This window comes from Peromyscus californicus, unplaced genomic scaffold (assembly GCF_007827085.1).
Source record: "Peromyscus californicus insignis strain IS unplaced genomic scaffold, ASM782708v3 Scaffold_18__1_contigs__length_77618521, whole genome shotgun sequence".
In the NCBI taxonomy this organism is placed as follows: Eukaryota; Metazoa; Chordata; class Mammalia; order Rodentia; family Cricetidae; genus Peromyscus; species Peromyscus californicus.
In genome coordinates, this window is record NW_026294480.1 from 38,768,757 (window position 1) to 38,786,780 (window position 18,024).

Sequence of the window (18,024 nt, forward strand, 5' to 3'; positions counted from 1 at the left end):
ACAATAAGCGAATGTAAAAATTTTTAAAGAACATACATTTTATTCTAATAATGGCAGAGTTGGGATTTGAAAACAAACTTTTAGTACTCCAAAACTTCTTTCCTATATATTTTATTATTTGGTAGAGCATTCCATGTTCTACAAAACATAAAATAATAAAACTCCTTGAGTTTTATAAAGTTTTAAAATAGTTATAATTGTATATGAAATTTACTCATTCAAATGGAGACATTACCTTATGTTTTCAGTCACAGAAATAAAGTAAACACCAATCATCATCATATGTTACTATATACAGCATACTATAAGTTGGATGTAATCAAAAGATCATTCAAATATTGAATTTGCCAGTTTTTGACCAAAGTGTTCTTGGTAAGTAGATGCCTTATAAATGAAAGTAGTTAATATAGTAAATATTAAACTATGGAATGTTAAGCCAAACTTTAATTCGCTCAAAACTCATTCTAATCCTTCAGGGTAGCTGTCTTCTCCTGAGCGGAGCATAGTGCAGACCCCAGCCTTGGCCCAGAATTCTACTGCATTGTGAATTCTGATTTGTAGCATGGGCATGGAATCCTCTGACAGCAAGGGACTATTTTTGATAGGTGACTCTCTCTGACAAGCTCTGAACATGATGCTGATATGTTCATAGCGGCATTTTTTTCTAAATCAGGATCAATTCATCAGTTTAGACATGGATGTAGTTATACCTCCTTCACATGTGAAAATGAGAGAGGTATGAATTCATAAAACAAAGCAATATGTTTTTGTTTTTGTTTTTTTTTTTTTGGTTTTTTCAAGACAGGGTTTCTCTGTGTAGCTTTGCGCCTTTTCCTGGAACTCACTTGGTAGCCCAGGCTGGCCTCGAACTCACAGAGATCCGCCTGGCTCTGCCTCCCGAGTGCTGGGATTAAAGGCGTGCGCCACCACCGCCCGGCTAAATATGTTTTAAATCATATGAAGAACAAGTAAAAGTAAATGAATGATATCAGCCAAAAATTGCTCAAAACAATGTAAACAGCTAATCCTGTGATCATTTAGTTATTTCAAAGCTTTGTGTTCATTGTTTACAGGTATACTATAAACTTAGTTGGACAGAAATCCAAAGGTTTTTACTCTTAGGATTATCAACAATCAAAATGCAGAAAGGAGGCATACATGCCCACAGTAGAATAGAAATGACAACTCAAGCAGCAACACATGATAATGTATCATGTGACTAGTATAAACAATACATTATATGAGTTCCTGAGAAGGAAAGATCGAGGAAGGCATCATATCAAAGCTGGCATTGCCTAGTGTTTGGCATCGAATGGGATGGGAATTGAGAAAGTGGGAGTGTTCCCTGTTGAGTAAGATGGTGAGGGGCATTCAAATAGGAGTTAAGTGTCTGAAACTCAGAGTTCATTTGTCCTCCTCTTGAAAGAATGGGAGATCACAAAAGTGATTGCTGGCAACGTTGTGAGGACACTTGATTACTAAGACATGAAGACTTTAGTCTTTGAATAATGGGGAGTCCTTGAAGGTCTTCTACAGGTCAGAGGTAGGACAAACACAGAATGTTAGAGTGACTAAGCTGATAAAAATGTACATAACTTCTTGAAAATACAGAGAGGAACAGGAAAGAAAGTAGTCAGAACAGTGGCTTTTAACTTTAATATGCTTAACAATCCACCTAGGGAGTCTGTTAAAATTGCAGATTCCAGAGCCATACTCCAGAGATTCTGACTCAGTGAGTCTGAAGAGGGCCCCTAATCTCCATCTTAACAAGGATCAGTGTGATTCTGATTTAAGTGGTCTTCATACCACGATTTGAATAGTACTAAATTTGAAGACTGTCACAATAATCCTGGAGTGAAGTGGCCAAAGTTTGTCATGTAATTTTAAGACTACAAGGAAGTCTGTAACTGAAAAGGAAAAAAAGCAATGGCTGTTAAAAAAGAGAAGTGATGAGGTCTAGAAATGTTTGGGTACACAAAATCATAAAATCAAAGGGTAAAAGTGGTCTATTATGACATTAGTGTATCTAATTCAACATGGTGGGTGTGTTTGTTTACATAATTTGATTTGCTAGTTCCCTTAAAGGTCAGTGCACGTATAGATTGTGTCCAGATGAGAAATGAAAAATTATAATATGGACTAAGATATATGTAAATAAAATACATGTGGATTAATAAAAATATAAGTAAAAAAAAGAAACCCTGTTTTAAAATGACTCCATCATATTATATTCACACATATTGTAATGCTTATCTTTGCACATCATGGATTTAATGATCCTCAGTCAAGATCCCTGAATTGTTTTGTAGCTGAAAGTTTTCCTGTGTCCCGCTTGGCCCTCAGTCAGGACAAATCTCTCACCCACCCATCCCTCAGCCGATCAGACCCAAGTAAACACACACAGGCTAATATTATTTTTAAACTATGGCCATGGCAGGCTTCTTGTTATACAGTTCTTATATCTTAAATTAACCCATTTCTATAAATTTGTATTTTGCTACATGGCTTGTGGCTTATCGGTACCTTTACATCTTGCTTCTTCTGGCGGCGGCTAGCAGTGTCTCCCCTGCTCTGTCTTCTTCCTTCCTAGAATTCTCCTTGTCTGTGCCTCCCACTTATACTTCCTGCCTGGCTACTGGCCAATCAGTGTTTTATTAAACCAGTGTACAAAAGCATTATCCACAGCATTGTTTTATCATTAGCTTTTCAAACTGTACATAGTTTGCTCCGTTATCAAAATCATCCCCATTTTGCCAAGAGGCCAACTCTAGTGATTGCATTGGAACATCCTGGATCTGGGAAAGAAATAATCTGATTTGAAATAATCTCTTCTATTTCCTAGAGTTCTGACTAAACCTTGTGTGTGGTTTGAACAATACATATATATATATATATATATATATATATATATATATATATATATATATATAATAGGTAAAATATAGCATCTTGAATCTTATTTTAGATGAGAAACTTCCAGGGAAAGAAAATAAGGAGACAGTTGCCACTGCATTAATAGTTCACCAGGAATGATAGGAATGAAAAGTATTAGGACAATTAAGTTTCAGTAGAAATTACAGTAATTATCAAGAAGCTTTTCCATTATGGATTGAAGCAAATGTTGAGTCTGGCACATTTACTGGCTTTTATCAAATAGTAATTCATAGCTAGGAGGAACTTTTCCCAAAAGCAATACAATCTTCTAAAAGTTTCTTCTAATTTCTTGTATTTCATACCCTTTTTAAAACACATGTGAACAATTCAGCTGTTCAGCTAATAACATCTGATTATTTTTATAGATTTTCTTCATAGTTAATGTTAGGTAGCATATGTTAGTTGGATCTAGGAATGTTTCTTGCTTGTGAATACTGTTAAAAATTACAGTGTTTACAAGTCCTAAGTCCCAACAATGGAAGGAAAAATGCAAAGTAGCTCAAGAATCTTGAGCTAAGAGTTTGCATGCAGAGTATTTTCTGTTAGAGTCAGTTATGATTGTAGCCCTTTATGCTTTAATGGGATACTTGCTTTTTAAATTAGGCAAGACAAGTCAAATATAAAAATAATGGGAAGCCAAGTGGTGGTGGCACATCCCTTTAATCCCAGCACTAGGGAGGCAGAGGCAGGTGGATCTCTGAGTTCCAGGACAGCCTGGTCTACAGAGTGAGTTCCAGGACAGCCAGGGCTACATAAAGAAACCCTGTCTTGCCGGGCGGTGGTGACGCACGCCTTTAATCCCAGCCCTCGGGAGGCAGAGCCAGGCGGATCTCTGTGAGTTCGAGGCCAGCCTGGTCTCCAAAGCGAGTCCCAGGAAAGGCGCAAAGCTACACAGAGAAACCCTGTCTCGAAAAACCAAAAAAAAAAAAAGAAACCCTGTCTTGAAACACCAAAAAAAAGAAGAAGAAAAAGAAGATAGAAGGAGGAGGAAAAAGAGGAGGAGGGAAGAGGAAGAGGAAAAGAAGAAGAAGGAAGAAGGAAGAAGAAGACAGAATAGGAATTTGGAGAACATTTCAGATATCCAGATACTCCAGCCGAGTACAGCAGGTAGTCATAAAGAAAGTTGGAGAGACAGGCAATGTTTGCTGAGGACTTTCTGAGAGGATACCTATATCAACTAGAGCTATACTAATGCAGACAGGTTCTTATCCCCATGGACCACTCTAAGACTGACATGAAGGACATTAAAATCACCTTCTAGTACAGTGACACTCAGTTTTCATATAAACACAACAAGGAGAATTCCATCATGAAGAGAATCTTATAAATGATGATTTGGTGGTGATAGAATTTGCTATGTAGTAATTTTAGTCACCAGTGAACTGGTTTTATAAAGATAAATTTCGCAAGTGTTTTAGATTTTGTATGATCTACATCATCTGTCTCAACTATGTGATCTGCCGTGGCAGTGTGCAGAGTTTCACAGGCAGTAAGTAAAAGAATTGAGTCTCCCCATGCCAATATAACTTCATTTATACAAACAGGTGGGGAGTTGGATTTACCACATAGCCACAGTTCACCAAATGTGATGTATTATGTCTCTTGTGAATTATTAGTTGGCATACAATAAGTATCTTTCTTAGTTTAAGATGCTATTTTCCCTAGCATCACTCCTTATCAAAAAGGTTTAAGAGTAAAATTACATATGCACATGCCCTCAGAACCTGTTGGTGAATCCCTTAACAACATAACGTCAAAGTGTTTCAAGGTCCTGTGGAGTACATAACATTGGTAAATTGTCCTGTGTTTGTCTCTAAAAATGGAGTTGCCTCTCATTTCTGACCCAGGCATGTTTGTCTCAAGGTGTCCACCAAGGCCCCTCATCTGGGGATAGACTCCCCTAACTCTGGAATATTAAGGGGGAAAAAAGGAAACAAATCAAGAAACTTTATGTCCTTGAGAACAAGAAGGTAGGTCATTTCCAATAAAAGTTACTATTGACTATCCTACCATACAAAAATTCCTACAGTGAAAAAGGAAACTAAAAAATGAACTACAGGAAGTTCAATCAGGATGAATTCCACATGGGAAGCTCAACTGTGTAGAGAAAGTTTAGCTGGGAATGCCAGCTGATTGTCTCAACTTCCCTAGTCAGGTTCAGAGAGGTACTGTGGTTTGATGACGTCATTCCTTCTTATTGCTATGTGTTCTTGGGCTTGGAAACCTCACCCAAAATGACACTCTGCCTGGAATGTTCAATGGGGGACTCTAGCTGGTTGCCTTAAAGGACCTTCTTCAGTCAATATCTGCTGGATGTTTGTAAGCTTCTAAGTTTTAAGATGCTACCTTTCTTTTTATTTGTTATTTAATTGAGATGTATCACCCAAGGTCCACTCTGCTTAATTTGGCGCATCTCCCCCTCCCTCTCTTTTCCTCCCTCCCTCCCTCCCTCTGAAACTGAAGGCCTTAAAGGGGTTCCCCAATCTATTTCTGCTGGTTATTTTGAGTACCCAATTTTTTGTTGATGTCTTGCTATCTGCCGATCTATGTCCAAGTTGTTGTAGAACTGCATCTTTAAGCCATCTGTGAGTATTTTAGTGAGTTAGGAGCTTTTCTCTTAAAGTAAAGCTTGGTCAATTTTCTTCTCTTCTTTGTTTCTTCTTTAATTTTGCTTCATGTATTTTCTGGAATATGGGGAAAAAGCAAAAAATTGAGTGTTTATTGAGCAATATGCCAGAGGTTGTTGCAGTGGGCATTTCACTATACTATGATGACTGTTAGTCATGACCTTTTAATGAAAATTATTATTATTATTATTATTCCTATTTTGCTAATGGGGACAAAAGTTTCACTGCTAGAAAACACTGGAATAGTTTCTAGTCTATGTGCCTATGCTGTATGGTTCCCAGAATAACCAAATATCAAATAAACTAAACCCTAATTTTGGCTGAATGAGTAAAGTTATTAGGCATACAGCAAATCAAAGTAAAAAACTAAATGGTGAGTAATAGATAAGTTGATAGATGATAAGTTGACAAATAGAAGGATATATATATATATGTATGTATATCACAATGAAATCACATATATGCATATGTAATAGATACTGTGCAAAGTATTTTGCATTTATTTTTTAATCTTTACAGTAACTTTGCACAGTTGCTTCTATTATCATCCTCATTGATGAATAAAATCTGACAATTAGGGTAATATAACCCATTCCAAAAGATATCTAGAAAGCCTTGGAAATTTTCTTCATACACTACCCATTCTCTCAAAATCCATGAAAAATGTTTCTTTAATGCACAAGAATACCATTTAATTACAGTGAGATTTCAGTTCACCTATTTTGAATAAATAGATTTATCTTGTGCAGATTATTTGACCAATGGTAAAGAAAAACTGGATGAACTAGCCTAGTCTGTGATTTGTAATTGGTTAGTAAGCCCACATCTTGGTATCTTCAAGAAGCATCTTGCAAATAAAATCTAGATCTATGTTTAGCTCACTCCTCAAAACATTCTGAACAATTTAATGTGTTCAAATGAAGATGTTTCTATTATTTACGCATGAAGAAAACATGCTGTTTTTCATGCACTGAACAAAGGGAGAAACTACTCAACCTTAGCAAGAACCTACCAGGGATGTGACGTGCATCTTAAATGGTAGTGCTGTGCTGCTAGGAACAGTTGCTCATGGACTTCTTTCTCCTCCAAATACTGTGTCAAAACTATATTGATTCAAATAAATACACCTTGGACTGGTGAGATGGCTCAGGGAGTAAAGGCATTTACTGTGAAGTCTGGTAGCCCGAGATTGACCCCTAGGATGCATATGAATAAAGGAGAGTACCAATTCCCTTTAGATGCCCTCTGACTTCCAAGTATGTGCGCAGTTTTTTGTTTTTTGTTGTTGATGTTGATGTTTTTTTGTTTGTTTGTTTTGTTTTTTGTTTTTCGAGATAGGGTTTCTCTGTGTAACTTTGTGCCTTTCCTGAATCTCGTTCTGTAGACCAGGCTGGCCTCGAACTCACAAATATATCTGCCTGCCTCTGCCTCCTGAGTGCTGGGATTAAAGGCTTGTGTCATCACCAACTGGCTCTATGCACAGATTTATACACACACACACACGCACACCACCACCACCACCACCACGAACAACAACAATGAATGTAATTACATTTTTAAAAATCTTGCATCACTGTGTAATCTCTGAGAAGCCAGAGTGAGCCCAAGTTGGAGTCTCTCTGATTTATAAATTGTATGCATATTTTTCTTGAAGTAATTATTTTCTAATATTCTACTCATAAACCACACAAAGATTTAAGAAGTGAATAGAAATAATATACTTGCTTTTCTTTCCTTTAAAATACTAACTACTTCATTAAAACTGCATTTACAAATGAGGTGAATTCCTCCCATTTTAGTTGGTGGGTGTGGCCCAGAACTAATCCTAATTCACTATACTTCTGAAAAAAATGCATCCCCTGAGGACTGAACATTGGGAACTTATTTAAGGTATCAGTTACTTTAGATCTTAAGAATTATGGTACTACAGATAAGCAACACATTTGTTATCCTCTGAGGAAGAGCTTTTTTATTTAATGATAAATGTGTTTCCATCCTTCAATTACAAATAGTTATAGCTACATTAGGAATTAAACTTGGTGTCCTTGGACAACTCTATAAACACATTCACACACTTCTGGCAGACTAATGAATTTAAACTTGGAACAAAATCCAAGGACTGATTTTGTTACTGTAATGTGGGAGAGAATCTCCCTTTCTCCAATAGTTAAGGTTCCAAGTTGGAGTGCTTGCCAATCTTCCATACTTAATGTTCATCTATTCATGAAGGAATTGAGAAAAAAGTTATTTCATATATACATATATGTATTATATGAACACAGGGTATCATTGTGTGTTACATGACATTTGAAATAAAGATAGGCCTGCATTTACACAGATAATCTCATTAATGACAATAGCACTCAAGAAAATTATTAAAATTATTGTTCACCGTATAAAATGCATTTTTTATTCAATGTTTATAAAACCATATCATGTGTACTTTATCATGAATCTGACTCACATTTCAGGGATTCAAGTTATTTCCCTCTGGCACTTATTTCCATCTTTTAATGGAATGGTTCATTGTCTAGAGATTCAAGGCCTGTCAGTAGAGAACCAGATACTGATACTGCAGAGGACCAAACAGGGGATTCAACATAGGAGATGAGCTCTGGAGGTGGCAGTCTGAAACACAGCCCTGGCTTTGCTCATGCCCACTGTGTGCATGGGATACGATGGTATCTTCCCAGTGCCTCTCCGTCTTTACTGAGTTAATTTTTGAAAATCTGTGAGATTTTCAATGTCTGCTTAGCAGAGATTCAGTCATTACTAGTTGTCATGACACTTGGGGAGCTGCCCTGTCTCTTGCCTTTTCTTCCTAGAGGAGTTAGGAATGAAGTGAATCCTCCACCTTCATCCTTGTTCCCCCCTTCCTGCAAACTCGGCTGTCTGATCATCAAGTAATTTTCCTATCCTAAGATGGCTATGTCTGGATATCCAGAGGATATAGGGAGTGGATATTTAGGGATAAATGTGTTCTGGGATCAGAAGAATCACAAATGATGAATGAAACAGGTTCTTATGCTTAAATACTACAAATTTTCCCAAAGTATTCTCATCTTAACTTGCTATTTATTTAAAACTAAGCTTTGAAAGGGGGACAGATTCTAACTTTTAAATCTTATTTATCTATTCAGTTGCTTACTTATTTATGTGTCTGAATGTTTGGCTGCACATCATTTATGTACCTCTCAAGCCCCTAAGACTGTGTGGTAGATAATTGTGAGCAACTTTGTAGGTACTGGGAATTGAACCCAGGTCCTATGGAAGAATAGCCACTGCTGAGCCATACCTCTAGTTTAGAAAGAATCTATTTTAAAGAGCATAATTATTTTTGTCTTGGAGTTCTCTTTGGATTTCTCACAATTTTTTATGCTACCACATTCTGGAAAATGTGTCCAGTGGTTTAATTTGGCAAAGTGACAAAAATGGAGTGTGTATAAATGGCCTGCAGTTTTCTTTCCTAGAGATGGAATATTAAACTTCATCAAGCATGTCACTTCTTCCTACTGCCCTCAGTTCTGTCTGTTCTATTTGTGATGATGAAAGATTTCTGCCTTTTGGGGATTCTGATGGGGACTGCTATTTTTTATTATGCAGCATCTAGTATATGCAAATGCATCTGCAAGATATAGCTGTGAAGTCCATAATTCATGATCTGCAATGTTATCAATTCATTGTCTCTACTCCTTTCTTCTTCCATATACCTCCTTTTCTTTCCCCACTCACTAGTAGATCATTTAAGATTTGGTGAACTGAATAACTTTTCAATTTTTAAATACTTTTATAAAAAATCACAACCATTTATATTCTCTAAAACATCCCTATTTGAGTATGATCCATACACCTGTCACATCTCCTCTGCCTGGGATTGTCTTTGTTATATTGTACTTCAGTCTTTGCTTCAGAACCACCAACCCTGTATTTTAGTTTAAGAATTGAAATATTGCACCAAAATGCAGCATTGAGATCTTACCTTCTTTCTTTCTTTCTTTCTTTCTTTCTTTCTTTCTTTCTTTCTTTCTTTCTTTCTTTCTTTCTTTCTTTCTTTCTTTCTTTCTTTCATTCATTCTTTCATTCTTTCTTTCTTTCTTTCTCTCTCTCTCTCTCTTTCTTCCTTCCTTTCTTTCTTCTTCATCTTCTCCTTCTCCTTCTCCTTCTCCTTCTCCTTCTCCTCCTCCTCCTCCTCCTTCTTCTTCTTCCTTCTCCTCCTCTTCTTCTTATTGTTCTTTCTTCTTCTCTGCTTCCTCTTCTTCTTCCTTCTCCTCCTCCTCTTCTTATTGTTCTTTCTTCTCTTCTGCTTCCTCTTCTTCTTCGTCTTCTCCTCCTCCTCCTCCTCCTCCTCCTCCTCCTCCTCCTCCTCCTCCTCCGCTGTGATACAGGTTTTTCATATGTAGTCATGGTAGTCCTATCACTCACTGTGTAGACCAGGCTGGCCTTGAACTCACAGAGATCTGCCACCTTTGCCTCTGAAGTGCTGGAATTAAATGATGTGTCATTATATCTGGCTGTGTACTTGCTTGCTTGTTTCGTGTTTGAGGTTTCATAAGAATGGTTTTGTGTTATCTTCTGTCACTTGCTTTATTCACTGGGTGAAAAATGTCTAACATTCATCCAAGTTTCTTTGCATATTCATTGATGACACGAAATCTGTGTTAATATTTTTTCTTGCCTCAACATTGAGTTTGTTTCCCGTGTTTTGTTACAGTACTTATGGCATGTATCTTCATGGATGAGTTTGCATGTAAGACATTTTCTATGCCATGAGCCATGGAGTAGAATTGTGAATCAACTTGTATGTGAATGCTTATATTTGGAAGATAATAGCAATGTGTTTGCTACTACCCAGGGATCTACATCTCCATTGTTCTATATCTTTTACAAAATATGATATTATCTAGCTTTTTTGATGAAATATGGAAATAAAAATCCCCAGTCCCTGTGGCCTCTACTCCCTGTGTGATTACTGACAACATGGATCAGTTTTCTTCTGCCTAATTACCATTTTCTCTCCTCTTCTGTAGAATATCCAAAAGTTGTTCAGTGTTTTTCAGTTTTTGGTGATTTTTAGGAATATTTATTTTGGAATAGTCCTTTGCAAACTACATGCAATGTGTAATATCATGTCCTGGTTTCTCACTTTCTTGATCAATTTTGGTGAATACAAGTTCTAAATGTTAATACAGTTTAGTTTACCAGTCTCTCAATGCTTGTTTTTGAAACATGTAGAAAATAAACCCTCCAGTATGTGGATATCATAATACATTGTTAACGCTATCAGTGGATGAGTGGCTTCATAAAGAATTAGAGCATAACAATGTTAGCTGAAACACTACACTACCCATCCACTGTTAGCATTGAATTACCATTTGCTTTTCAAAGGTCTATGTTTAATTTATTCCTCTTTGTCATCAAGAAAGATCATCACTTGTGAGTACAGCTTGGCAAGGGCTCAAGTGTAGGTGATGATGCTATACAGACATCTGACATTAGACAAGCAACTATCCCTGTGAGCTGTAGTTCCCTCCTATATAAACTGTAGTTATGGCTGAAACCCTTCAATTCTGAAACATTCATTAGTTACAGCACATCTCCTTTTTCAGAGGTTTTGAAACTTAGAAACATTATTTTAAATTTACGTTTTTGTGTCTGGTTAATATGATTAACTATCTAGCTATTCGGCCCTTGGTAGTTGGTCTCAATTACATAGCAGAAACTTTTTTTATACCATCTCTTTATACATCATTGAGACTGAGAGCGACATTTGAAGGTATAGCAATTCTTTTTAAATTTTTAATTGTCAAGCACCAGAAGTTAAACATCCTTCTCAAAAAGTCAGCATTTAGGAACATTTGACAGATGGACATTGAGCACCTGAGTAATTATCCTTCAAATGTCACAAAACACTTTAAATCTTCTGTAACATCTTCTGAGGGATTTGAAAACATCTTCTCATTTTAAGTGTATGCCAGCTGTACAACTGTCCATCATTCTGGACTCATTTTAGCAAGAAAATTATATACAACTTCAAATACTTGTACTTTGCTGCCTTATAGAGTAGTCTTTATAAGAGTTTTCTTGGCAAAGTATAATTTTTTCCAATAAAACATATTTTCTCCACTTATGGTGTGTGTGTGTGTGTGTGTGTGTGTGTGTGTGTGTGTGTGTGTGTGTATATATATATATATATATATATATATATATATATATACCTCTTATTTCATATAAAGTAAGATTTTTTCCAATGAAGTAATATAGTGTAATATTTTCTACACATTTAACTGAGTATTATAATTCTACCTTTAAAATCCGACAATGTGTAGTTATAGAAATATTATTTCCAAATCTAAAGTCTTTATCATGATTGAAGTGGACCTCCTTGATATATTCTAATTTCCAAACAGCCTCCACCTCACTTCATCCTAGGCCACTGGTGACCTGACTATTCTTCATCCATAACAAGCTCATCAGTTTCTTTGCCCTTGCTTGACCACAGCCTGTAATATTGACTTACCCCTCCTAACATCCTTCAGGTTCCTACTGTTGATGATACCCTACCATAACAGCCCTCTTTGGTCAGCCAATAGAAAAGAACATACTCACCAATCAGGCTCCAAATTCTTAATTTATTTCTGTGCATGTCATAGCACTTAGCATTATTTGACATATTTACTTATGAGTTTGAGTGTTTACCTGTTCCCAATGGAAAATGAAAGGTAGAAATTTTCTCTACTGAACTGTCTTCAGCATCCCTATAACATAATGTTCGGCACATATTAAGCATTCCACAAACATGACCTGAATGAGTGAGCAAGCATTCAGTTAAATGAACAGGTATTTTTCATGTAGAGTCAGGGTCACACTGGCTACACCAAATATCTACAGAGGCTGGCATAGTTCTTTTAGTCTCTGCTGAAAGACATGCTGACATTCAAACCTAAAAATGTGAAGAAAATAGTATTGTTCAAATTAAACAAAATAGTGTATGAAAATATTTGGTAGAGATCCAAAATTGAAATGTTCAGTGAATGTAATGTACTTACTTCTGCCTTTTTACTTTATCTGATGTCACAAAGAAAATGCTGGCTTCTGTATAGTTTAGGCCAATTCACTCCATCTCTTTCTTAACATCCTCTCCCTTTCACTATCTTCTCAGGAACAATGTAGTACTGTTTTCCTTCCTAATCTGATGTCCTTGATTTACCTCTACACTCATATACTTCACATCCCAACTATAGGCCCTACACTCAATTTACCCAGAGGGGCTTCTTTCAATAATGTAGCCCAGTTATCCCATTGCCTTGAAGAGACACAATGAAGTGATTCTTCACTTGGTGTCTGCAAACTTGCTCATCTGAACTCCTCATAGATCTGTGTAATTTCTTCCATTTTCAGGATATCCAATGAACCCTTACTTCTATTGTGTTTTTGCTTATATCAGTCTCTATACATGGTGTCCATATACAGTCACATGTGAGTTTGTACAGCATGAGAACAGTCTATTTCAACATATACTTGTAGTTTTGGCATCAACTTAGATGTCATTTACTATTTGAAAAGACTCACAATGACTTAATAAGGATATTCTTTGTGGTTTAGAGTTGAAAGCTTGGTCACAAAAGTGACATTGAGAGGTGAAGATTTGATAGTGGTGCAGGGGGAGGGTTGACCACAAAGATTTTGGCTTAGTCAAGGGATTAAGCCATTGATGGATTCATAATTTGACGGCATTACTGAGCTATTCTTGAAGCTGAAATATAGGTCCTGATTCAAGGAAACAGGCCATTGCAGGTGTGTGTTTGAAAGGCACTCTATATCCCTGGCCCCTTGCTCCGTCCTCTGCATCTCAAATGCCCTGAAGTTCATAGCTCTGCTCTTCTATATAGTTCCTATGAGGTTTTACCTGATCAGAAGCTCAGCAACAACAGAATCAAACAACTATGAACCAAAGTATTGAAACCATGAGCCAAAATAAATTCTTCCTTTCTAAAGCTATATTCTCAGGTGTTTTGGCACAGCAACAGAAAGTGCCTACCATATTCCTCCTATTGTCAATAGCAGATATATCAATATATACCCCATAAATTAAAGTTGGATGCTTATTATTATTTCCCCTATAAGAAACAAAGCTCTTGAGAGCATTATCTCTTGGTGTGTTTTCATGAATCGAACACCAAAGTATTCATGGGTGCTGTGGGATGTTCTGTATGTCAAATGTGTTGCTGATTAGTCAATAATTAAAACACTGATTGGCCATTGGCTAGGCAGGAAGTGTAGGCGGGACAAGGAGGAGAATAAAGCTGGGAAGTGGAAGGCTGAGATAGAGAGACACTGCCAGCTGCCAAGATGAGAAACAGCATGTGAAGATGCCGGTAAGCCACGAACCATGTGGCAAGGTATAGATTTATAAAAATGGATTAATTTAAGCTGAAAGAACAGTTAGCAAGAAGCCTGCCATGGCCATACAGTTTGAAACCAATACAAGTCTCTGTGTTTACTTGGTCGGGTCTGACGGCTGTGGGACTGGCAGGTGAGAGAGATTTGCCCTGACTGTGGGCCAGGCAGGAAAACTTAAGCTACAAATGGCGCCCAACGTGGGGCAAGAGTTTCCACCTAAAAACTGAAAAAAAAAGATTCTAAAATGGAGCTAAAAACAGTTCCTAATTGTCTCTCTCAAATGAGCAGCAGCTGCTGGTTTGAGCTACTTGTGGGTTCCTGGTGTGCATGCTCGACATGCTGTATGGCAGGAATGAGGCCTCTGCAAGTGGCACATTAAGCTGCATGGTGGATTTAGCCTTTGCTACTGCAAAACAACAAAAAAAAGAGGTTTCTGGGCTACACGCTGCTTGGCTAAAAGCATAGACCCCCGATAGCTCCCAGAGCTGGCGGTAAACCATGGCCAAAAAAAAAAAAAAAAGGGGGAAGTGCTGTGGGATGTTCTGTATGTCAAATGTGTTGCTGATTAGTCAATAATTAAAACACTGATTGGCCATTGGCTAGGCAGGAAGAAAACTTAAGCTACACATGGGAATTGGCATTTACAGATAAGCAATATTTTCCATGAAGACAAGTGTCATTATGGTGTTACAAAATTGGTTTCTGGTGATACTGAGACACAAACTAGTTTGAGATCACCACACTGATGCAAATTTAACACCGTGATAAGCAAAAACCAGTATACTTAAGGCAGTTTTTAGCTCAACATTAATTGAACCAAGTGAAATAAAAACTTTAATAGTATTTATTCTAATATATGTCTAGATATTTCATAATCTAAAGAACACTTCCTGTATCTCAAAGAAATGACTTATGCCTATTTTCACTCAATAGAGAGGACTTGGTAAAATCAGAGACTGTGAAATTTAATATTTCTAACTAGACACCAGTTTGGCCTTGTGTAACACAACCTCCAAAGAAAGAAATTTCTTGCTTCAGATGAATTGGCACCAAACGAATGCCCCTTAACAAATGAAACAACACAGAGGTATAGAACATATGCAAAATGAAAGTCTTCTTTAAATCTTTCTCTTGTCACCAAAATGGACATTGGCCCTTAGATGTTGCAAAATACTGTGTAATTCTGTGCTCTGGGCTAAAAGAACTGGTGCTGACTTTCTTTTAGCTGTGAATTGACATCTTTCTGTTCCTCAGAATTATTGACAAGAATGTTCTACCTTGCTAATAGCAGCACATTGAGTGATTGATTTTGTCATTAAGGAAGACTTGAAATGTGTTGGCACTAGAGGGGGTTAATATATAATCTCTATCTCATTCATGGCCATGGCACCAGCTTACCAATTAGTTGAGTTTGTTCAGGAAAAGGGCACTATTTGTTCACCTTACTTTCTATCTTTTATACAGATAAAGATTATGGTAAATAATGATAATATTCAAGAATGCTCCAAGGTAACCAGTTCAGAAAGATCGCCCCAGACTGTGTCCTGTAAAATTCAAAGATCTGTGATCAATGAATAGGGAAGAAGTAACTTATTTGAGTCAGCTGAACTTCTTACTTTTTTGTTGTTTCAGCCAGGTGGGGACTCCCCATATTAATGAATAGAGAGGTTTTAAATGGAAGACATGGAGTGCTCAACTTTGGACAGTGCATGGTTTTTTCTAACATGGAAGCAACCAGAGTAATGGATAAAATATATTTTTCCACGAGAGTCAGGAACTAAACTATTTTTGACTGGGAGAGTTTGAGACTTGTGACAAGTTAACTAATAGCACCTACTATGTTTTTGTAACTATACAATGAAGAGTTGGGATGGATGTGTAGTTACCAATAAGCAAAGCTATCTGAAGATTATCCTTTTTAAAGAATGTTGAGTCCTCTCCACTAAGATACTGATTTAATTTTCCAAGCAAGAGTATTGGTTCACAAATTTGATTCTCAAACACATATTCCTTGAAAACTTTGTAAAAGCATAAAGGAGCAAGTCTTGTCCTGCTTTAAGGAATTGGTGCCTATGTATTCTGAATTAGTTCTCCAGCTGATTCTGACAAGACAAAGTTTGTAAATACTGGCCTAAGAGTCAACACCTAACCTTTAAAACCCCTACAGCTGATGTTCTCTAGGCACAGGCAAAGTTACTAACTACTGATGAAAATGATACTTGGGAGACTTCTGTATATTACAAGAACCATTAAAATTGCCAGCTTATATTATCTTATTAAAACCATTGTTGTATGTTCTCATTAAAAATAATCATAAGATTCTGTAAGTTAGTGAGAGTCCCATTCTGTACACAGGAGGCAGGCAAATGATTTAGGTAAGGCCACATTAGTAGGAACTGGTAAATTAGGAACCCACCTGCGACCTCTCTTCTATTAAACAACCTATTAAAATCAATAATCCTTAGGAATTAGGAAAACATGAAAATTCCACAGGTAGAGAATAATACAAATGGTTTCTGTTAACTTAAAAGAGTTCCTGACTTGTAATTAATTATACGTATTGAACAAAGTAAAGTTTTTCAAATTTAATGCAATTGTAGATAAAAGAAAATGTTTCTGACTCACAAGGAAGTAGCAACCTGACAATGAGAAATGGGTCAGGTTTGAATTATTCTTGTTAATCTGGAGAAAGGGATCATAAATCGTTTGACCATTTGCATCTGAGAAGTTAGGAGTTCTAGGCAGTTACACTGCAACAGTTTGAGAAAGGAAATGGATAGAAAGCGCTCCAGATGAAAGTTGGAATTTGTATATTTCTTTGAAATAGTTCCAGATGTTAATAAGGCTAAGAATGATAGGAAAATAAAAACCAGGTTATGCTTCATAATACTTTATTATTTTCTTTCTTTTCACATTTGGGAAGATATTGGTTCAATTTCCTCTAGGAAACAGAAAAAAAAATACTTTCATCACTGTCACACTTGTGTCTTCCAAGAGAGGGTGTGTTTAGTTATGGAAAGTTTCAATCCTCCGTGGGGGAAAGGGTGCATCAGGGAATTTTGCCTTCTTTCTCTCTGGACCTCTTTTCTCAGAATGTGTGCATGGCCCATATGTGAACAGAATACCCAGGCTAGAGGGCTGAAGGAAAGGGGCATGTCCAATTATGAATAATAATCACAGCTGCTCTGGGGGTCTTGTGTACAGTATTAAATTGTTGTCAGTTAAAGAAGATGCTTCTGTATTTCGTGGACTGTTCTTATGTGTAAAGAGCATTTATGTTCACTATTCCTAGTTTCTTCATAGCATCTCTAGTGAACATTCACTGTGTAGAGATGATTGGATTTTCAGCACTCCAAAGGTTCCCAATTTTAAGTACTCTTGTACATATTCAATCATGCTATGATTTTCTGCAGAGAACAGAATGATTAAGCTGCCAATGATTTATTGTGAGTTCAAAATATCTGACAAATAGCGGATGGTGTACTATGGTGACTTTCACAATGACAAATCGTAGAATTAATAGTGAGGAGATGGCATTTGATCTTTAAGGAATATGACAGTATCAAAAAAAGTGCATGAAATGTCCTCGTAGTGCTCTGAAATTATCTTAATGCTTAAATATTAATTCTAGGAGATGAAAGTTGAATCCAGACTGTAGCATCAAGTGTGACTATTTCTGTGGAATAATGGCACAGTGTGTTTTCAAACGCTTTGGTAATAGAGCTGTGTTCTGTTAAATGTGGCAGAAAAGCAAATTGCAGGCAGGCTCGGAAGGTAGCAACTGCTGAAGATAACCAGACGTATGTAATGGAAAAGATATCCCAAGCTTAAGTGTGGCCAGAGAGCTCAGCTGTAGCTCTCTAATCAAAAGACCGTTCGCCTTTATTTTCAGCTAGCCCTCCTCGCCAGGACCAAAACACTAGCTGGAACATCTCCAGAAGGAAATAGTGAACATTCTTCCTGCTATAGGAAAGATTCACAGAATATTTAATCCTGTGTCACAGAGATAGACTAAATTAATCTAAAATATTAGATCTTCATGCAGATCCCCCCCCCCTTTTTT